We start from the raw sequence: 8,467 nt of genomic DNA, 5'->3' as shown, positions 1-8,467 counted from the left end.
CTTAACTAGGACACGTAAAGAACGTTTCCAGGGAGAGGGGAGCAAGGACAAGCAGGTGAGCTAGATTGGTGTGATATCACAGGAATGGCTCCGGGGCTGGAAGTGTGTTTGTCAGAATGACGTGAGGCAGCGGAGACTAATACACTGAAAAGAGCCTTTCTTCTTCAAAGGCCTCTGATCACAGGGCTTCACACACACACACACACACACACACACACACACACAGACGCGAGTGTGAGCGCACATCTTTCACTGCCCTCTTCCTTCTTCTCTTCTCACCTCTCTTGCTTTTGTCACAAACACACAGTCCTCATGTAAATGTACAAAGAGTGTGTGTTTGTCAGGAGCCCCGAGGGGACACGGCTCTTATCGTGGCATGTACTCGCCGCATCGTCTTATTCAGGAAAAATGAGGTGCACAGAAGTGGAGAAACAAAGTCAAGAAGCTGAGAGTCACAGGAGGAAGAATCTTCCTTCTATTATAAACACACATGGTAAATTATAGACTGCGCACACACACACACACACACACACACACACACACTGTACGCCTGTGGAACACATACGGTGTACTGTACATATGAAGAAAATATACTCTTCTCCAGCATTTGGATCAAGGCCATAACCTTGCAGTAAACATCAGGGTGGGGTAAGGGGCTGTCTTGTCTTTTAAAGGGGCAGTTCACCCCAAAAGAAAAACACATTCCTCGTCTAATCTGTAGGGCAGTTTGACTATGCAGACAGTTTTGGTTTGAGCTGCAGAGTTTCCAGAGTATCAGCTGCCTCCTCCTGAATGTAATGGAACCACATGACACTTCACTTGTGGCGCTCAAAGTGACAAAAATACATGTGAGAAATCATGACCAATTCAATTCAATTCAATTCAATTCAGGTTATTTATATAGCGCCAATTCACAACAAAAGTTATCTCATGACACTTTCCAGTTTGAGCAGGTCTAGACCAAACTCTTTAATTAAATTGTAAATATATAGAGAGCCCAACATTCCCCCTTGAGCAAGCACTTGGCGACAGTGGCGAGGAAAAACTGCCTTTTAGAAGGCAGAAACCTCGGAGCAGACCCCGGCTCAAGATGGGCGGCCATCTGCCTTGACCGGTTGGGTTGAGAGAGAGGGAGAGAGAGAGAGAGAGAGGGAGAGAGAGAGAACAGGAGAACAGAAGAGCAAGAGAGAGAGAGAGAGAGAGAGCGAGCATGATCAGGTTTCTCCAGATCATCCACAGGGCTTGTTGTGAGTGGTTTCACCCCAGCTGGCAACACTGTGCTAACCGCTGCACCACCATCACCTCAGTATAGCATACAATGCACTCACGATTGTGTCAAAATGAGGCTCTAAACCCTGGAATATACTTATTTTATGCACAATATGCCATTGCGACATATTTTTCTTAAAATAAGTCATCCTGATGAAGATAAATGTAATTTTACTTCTACTACAAGGAATGAGACTGGCCTGCTAAAAGAAAGAAATTAATCTCAGCCAGTAGTGAAAGTATAAGACGTAAAGCAAGATGAAAAAACAACAAACCTGCCTGGCTTAAGGTTACAGAGAACCAGTAAAAAAATCTCAGCATCAACATCTGATTAAGCTTTAAACAAGTGAAATGCTGAGAACAATTATCTTGTCAGACAGAAAACAAGCAAACACGGCCTTGATTTCAGATGTTTCATCTTACTCAGATTTCACTTTATGCATACAGCAAATAAAACACACAATTTACTTTTAGCTGCAATGACAAACTGTACAACTGTGCTCCTTGTTATGCACGTGAACTTTCTTCTTTGACACTTTGTGTGATACACAAATGGCTCCTCTCATTAGTTCATATGGGGGGAGGGGGGGTCTGCTGTGTTTCAAGCCCCGTTTCCAGTTTCCTCATCTGTCCCAAGCACATCCACTGTGTCACCCCGTGGCAAAGACTGAACAAATTGCTCTAAGTCTGTCACTCCTGAAAGCGAGATGTCATTTTTGAACCCAATTACCCACAGACTCTGCAGAAACTGAAGCCTTTCTGTGCCTTTGGGAACAAATGATTTGGAAATAAAAGGAAATAGGCAAAGGAGAGAAGACGGAGAAGTATTTATCACACATGGGAGTAATGCGATCAGAAATGGAAGCATGCATCTCTCAGGGACTGTTGGCTGCATTTACTTCAGTTTATGTGTGTGTGTGTGTAATGGTGCGAGACAATGTGGTCGTCAGGAGGGACAATGTCACATCTCCCGCAAAGCCAAGCACATTATGGCTGCAGAGGAAATGTGGTGTGCTGTGATTTACTGTGTTTAATGGCTGATATATGGACAGAGATGGGAAATGAGTCAGAGACAGAAAAACAGCCTAAACTTGCTGTTTACTGAGCTGCACAACAACGGCAGACTGAAGGAGACGAAGGAGCTGAAGGAAAAAGCTTCCATTAGCAGCATTCTCTTCGAGTGCCTCACAAGCTAACGGTCGACGTACCTGCGACCTTTGACATCTGCTTTCTTGAAAGAATTCAGGTCGAGAGCAGCTGAACGAGTCTGAACTGGGTCACCTCTTCAAGCTAACGAAACCATGATGCAGCATGTCTGTTGCAACACAGCAGAGTCTGCCGTGAGGACAGACCCGGGCGATGCTCACGACTTGGCTGCCTGTTCTGCCTTCAGTTGGGGCTGTGGTTCAGAACGGCTGCAGGGCACAAGAGAGTGATTCAGTATTGCACAATCGGCACTTCAACCACGGCTTTTTAATTGGATATCGTTAGCCAGAGACACACCTAAAAGACACTTGCCAGAAACAAATACACTGCGATTATGAGGTGTTGAAATGTCAGAATCAGTTTGTTGCAGTGGCTCATTCTCTTAAAAATGAGGCTTTTAATGGGAGACAGCACCTGATGATCACACTGTCTGACAGCACACCGTCTGCCATTGGGGATCCGCTCAAACAAAGTCCCGTTCTTCTCAAAAGCTTCACGTCATGTGACCTTAAAACACACGCATTGGCAGTTGACCTCAACACCTTCACTGCAGCCTGTGTTCAGATAGTTACTTCAGTGTCATTATTGTGCAGTTCAAATGAAAGATTTCTTCATTTCTTGCAGGTTTACTTGAGTAATCACAAACTGGACATGTAGATTCTGTTGTCAGGACCTTCCAGTTAAAGGACTATTCCCGAGACTTTTCCTCATAGCCGAGTGCTAAGCGAGATCCTCTGACAAACGGAGCAAGAGCCTCGACACATTAGCAAAAATACTAATCGCGCTTAAAAGATTTATATCTTATATTTGATGGTTAAACCTGTTATCGGGCTTCTCACAAGACGCTGAACCTGCTGCAGGAATCTGAGCATCACTGAGGTCCAACACTGATGATGGGCGGTCAGTTGTGGCTCACAGTCCGAGTTCCAGTTCATCCCAAAGGTGTTGGATGGGGCTGACGACCACACCAACTGGGCAGTGCTCCTCATGCAAACAGGAGTGGGAGCACAGGATCGGTTTGCATGCTTTGGCACTGAGATTTCTATTAAGTGAAACTGAAAAGGAGCACAGCGGCAGCACACAGGAGAAACAACACCAGACCAAAAGTAGACGAAGGTGCATTTGAAGAGACATTCAACTTCCTGCTCGCTGTTGACATTTAATCGGATGTGTGCCACCATGTGACTCCTTCAGCAAGATTTTTCTTTGAAACACTTTGCGACTCCCTGATTGTCCCTGAGTGCTCCTCACCACCAAAATGTGTGTGTGTGTGTGTGTGCATGGTGCCCATTGACTTTCTCTCCCATTTGTATACACACTCACCCACCGTACTGCAGTGACACCAAGGCTGTTTGAACACAAAAGCCTGCTGGCCGTGACCTATGTGGGCTGAATGCTAACAGCGGCTAAGGAATGCATGCCACTGGGGCAACCTCCACGCACACACACACACACACACACACCTTTCTTTTTTTTGAGAAGCACTTAAAAACGCAGTCAGAGTTGTTGACTTGTAGCTGCTTTGGGACAGGAGACGTGGTGAGAGGGATGGGGGTGGAAATGCAGCACTCTGCACGCCGACAGGCAGCGTCAATGAAGGGCACTTATGAAAAGAATGCTCACTGCTTGTAAGATTTTACAATGAATGGCCAAGCATTATTTTTTTGCTAATGCTTGTTTTTCCTGTGGCTTCTCTCTCTTTCCCAGAGGGGGGATTCTTAGCAGAATGTCCCTCAGTTTGATACTGTTGGTTGACTTTTTGCAAACAAACTGCACAAACTGAGTTATTGAAATCATTTCTAAATGGGACATTTTGTTCACACTCCTTCGGACCAAATAGCAAACTCAACCAAGCAGTTATTCTGTTGTTAAGCTCTCTGGGTGATTCACAGAGTGCACTGTTAAAAAAAAAAACAACATTGATGTTCTCATTCAAACATCTTGACAAAGAAAATGGAGTCTTTGTCTGAGCCTCTTTGATTATTTCTCCAGCCAATGGCTACAGTTATGTCAATAAAGTCTGGATACCTGTGTGTGTGTGTGTGTGTGTGTGTGTGTGTGTGTGTGTGTGGTTTCTTTCAGTTTTGTTTATTGAGCCGCACTTTGAGCAGTTGCCACCCTAAACTATTTTGACTGCCAGAGACCACAAACAGCCATGAAACTGCCCACTGGATTCCCAGATTGTCTGGCAGCATTTAGCTTTGACCTTTGGCCTCAGAGATCGTTTTGGGCGACTGTGGGAACGCAGCGGCGTGCTGGTGATTTTAGGGTCTGGCTCATCTGATTCATGGGGGGCAGGAAGGAGAGGGGTGGAGAAGGGGGAGAAGGTAAGAAGGAGGGGAGATAAAGAGAGGAGGTGTCGTTAACTTGACAAGGAAGGAAGATTTTATGTTGTTTTTTTTAACAAGGTTCCACTGAGTTTCAGATGCTTCCTCTCAAGGTGTCTTCCTCCTGCCAATCAGCATGTTTGTAATGTGCTGCTTTTCACTACCTTCAGCTTCCCCTTCCTCTTTTTATTTTTGTCCTCTCTTTGACTTCTAACTTCCTTTAAAAGCCACTTTTGGAAACAACCTATTTTGTCTATTTGGCACAATGTTGTTTATGTCCAGTATTTGTTTCATGGACACATCATTCCAGAGGGTTTTAAAGCATAGTAAGACAATACAATACAATGACAATAGATAGACAAAAGTATCCAGACACACCTCTTCATGGGGCTGTTCCTCAGGGTTTGGACTGTGTCCTCTAGCTTCCAGTGAAGGGAAATCTTAATGCTTCAGCATACCAAGACATTTTGGACAATGCTATGCTTCCAACTTTGTGGCAACAGTTTGTTGAAGGCCCTTTTCTATTCCAGGATGACTGTGTCCCAGTGCACGAAGCAAAACACGGACAGACTCTCGAACTGCTGGGTCCATGGTCATGGTCAGATCGTACTGTCAGGTTTGGACAGACTGGCTTGGATCCACAGAGCAGACCAGAGGAAAATAGGTGTGGAGGGAGGTTTATTACAGTCCAAGGTCGATACACAAAAAGGCAGTCAGCACAGGCAAAGGTACAAAAAAAAAAACACTAGGCAAAAGGTAAGTCAAAAAACTGGCAGGAGTGAAAAACACAAGGAGGAGATATTAGACTGAAAGTTACTACACAAGGACAAATTGCCTGAAAGCTACTCATCAGGATGCAGACGACCTGACAACAAACAATGGGAAGGGCAGGTCTATAAATACACATGAGGGAAGGGCTAATGAGACACAGGTGAAAACAATAGACAATCAAATAAAGTAAAGACACCAACAAGAACACAAACAGGAAATGAGGGAATCCTAAAAAATAAAACAGGAAATCAAACAGTGAGAGACCTGACAAAAGCTCCATAAAGACATGGTTGGATGAGTTTGGTGTGGAAGAACTTGACTGGCCCACACAGAGCCCTGACCTCAACCCCATCCAACACCTTTGGGATGAACTGGAACGGAGATTGTGAGCCAGGCCTTTTGGTCCAACATCAGTGTGTGACCTCACAAATGCTCTACTGCATGAATGGGCACAAATTCCCACAGAAACACTCCAACATGTTGTGGAAAGCCTTCACAGAAGAGTGGAAGCTGATGTCATTAAATTCCCCTTTGGTGTAATGGTCAGACATCCCAATACTTGCGTCCATATAGTGCAGAAAAGGACAAAACTACGTGAACTCACCACATCTCTGTGATGAGATGGTCCTGGAAACTTAAAGGTGACTTGTGAACCTGACAGAAAAACTTACTTCCTTATTTAACTGTGCTGACTCTTGTCTTGACGTCCGTGGCCGTGACTGTACCCATCACTGTAGCAACTGAGTGCTCTGGAGTTCAGTTCAGGATATTGAAGCCAATGACATTAAAAAAGCATCGACAGCCACACAGAAAGTCTGAGGTCTTCACAGTGGAAAATGTAAGCAATTAAACCACAGCAGGAACCACATGTCAGCAAAACTAAAGCACTTTGTGCTTTTTTTATGTGTCACAATTGAATTTCTTTTAATCCTGGGGAAAACTAGCTTTTAGATCTTTATTTTCTCGTAATTAAATCTTGTTACACTCTGGAAAATGTGCAGCTTGATTCATACCAGCAACTAAAACTCACAATATCTCAATAATTTTCTTCTCAGTAAAAGCTTATTTTGAATTTCTGGATGGGTTTCCTAATTATCAGTTTGGCAGCGTTTGATTAAAAACCTCTTACTGTGTCTTCTCCCGTCTTTCTTCTCTCTTGTCTCCCTGTCTTTCATCACGAGTTCAGCCGTGTCCCCTGCTGTGACCCCCGCCATCTGCCCGGCGACAGGTGATGAGCCCCCAACCACACGGGGGACACGTGAAGACGGACGGCGACGGCAGTGATGCTGCCGCTGTGTCCATTTACACCAGGATTGTTTGTGTTCACACGAGGAGTGTGTGTGTTCACGCGAGGAGTGTGTGTGTGTTCACGCGCTTCACATTGGCCTCCTGCAGGGTTTCCCACACCAAATCCACCTGGAAAAGCAAACAAACAACCTCAGCCTGTTAAAACAGCACACAAATAACCACAAACAGAGCGTATATTGCCTCTGCTGCCTTAAATCAACAACAACAACAACACACACACACACACACACACGCACACGCACAAACAGATGGTAATACAAGTGAGTCCTTTAAAAACCCACGAGTGATATCATTTCCTATCCTCTCTGCGTTTCTCCCCCACTCTGATACTCCCTCTTATTCTCTCTCTCTCTCTCTCACGAACACACACACACACACACACACACACTCACACACACACACACTCACACACACACGCACACAAGCAAACATAAGGTAGCTAACAAAGCAATTTGGACACCCTGAATACTGTAAACATTGCTATAAGGTAGGTTTAAAACACACCTGCTGCAGTCCAAACACACACACACACACACGCACACACACACACACACACACAGACACACACACACACACAGATAATCTGAATGCCAAGACAAACGCTTAAATAAATAACCACCAACACTGCATTGGCAGCTTACAGAACTCATTCCAACACCTGTACATACACTGTTTTAGAACTCACAACAATAATGCTTTACCCTTACCACACACACACACACACACAGACACACACACACACACACACAGGTGCTTTAAAAGTGTTTACTGGCTCAGCAGAGATGTGCTGTGATAAACTGGACTCATTACTTGAACTTTGCTCAAAGGGTTTGAGAGAGAAGACACAAAAACTAAGAATGTTAACAGGACACACACTATCAGCAGTATACACACTATACAACAGTATCCGAGTATATTTTCTGCATTAGCTGCCAGGAGCAGCTGAAGCTGTACATCGGGCTCCTGTGTTAGCTGAGCCTCGTTAAGCGTTTGTTATTTAACTTTAAAAAATCCTCGACTCTTTCGTTTCTCCTCCCACACTGCGATATTAAAGCTGAGCGCACGTCCAGTGGGAGGTTTGCATCTTGAAATATTCTTGATTAGCTCCTTGGTGGCCTGCGATGCACAACACAGACACAGCAGGTACAGATAGAGACATCAGCAGTGTGTTTTACAGCTTGTGAAAACTATCAGCTCTGTTGTTCACGGGCAGACAGCAGCTCGACAGCACCTGTCATCAGGGACTCGCATCACAGTCTGCTTTTATCTGTCATCAAAATGAGTGTGTGTGTTTATTACCAACACACACTCAGTGGGAGAGACTGCTGAGGGGACAAACCTTCAGCAACGTGGTTAAGTTCTTACTTTAAAGTTCATGTATGATTTTACGTACAGGTTTTTCTTTAAAACAGACATCAAGCTCAGACTATTAATATCTCTTCATTAAAGCACATTAAAGCTCCCCGTCTGGCCCACAGCTCCAGCTGTTGCAGATGTAAAGCTACTGCATATTTCTTCTTCTTATGAGCTGGAGCACAACCTCAGATCTTTTGGCTCTTTCATCCGTCTCTCAGGAGAAACTGCTT

This window comes from Scatophagus argus, chromosome 11 (genome assembly GCF_020382885.2).
Source record: "Scatophagus argus isolate fScaArg1 chromosome 11, fScaArg1.pri, whole genome shotgun sequence".
Lineage (NCBI taxonomy): Eukaryota > Metazoa > Chordata > Actinopteri > Scatophagidae > Scatophagus > Scatophagus argus.
Note: the sequence above shows the minus strand (reverse complement) of the source record.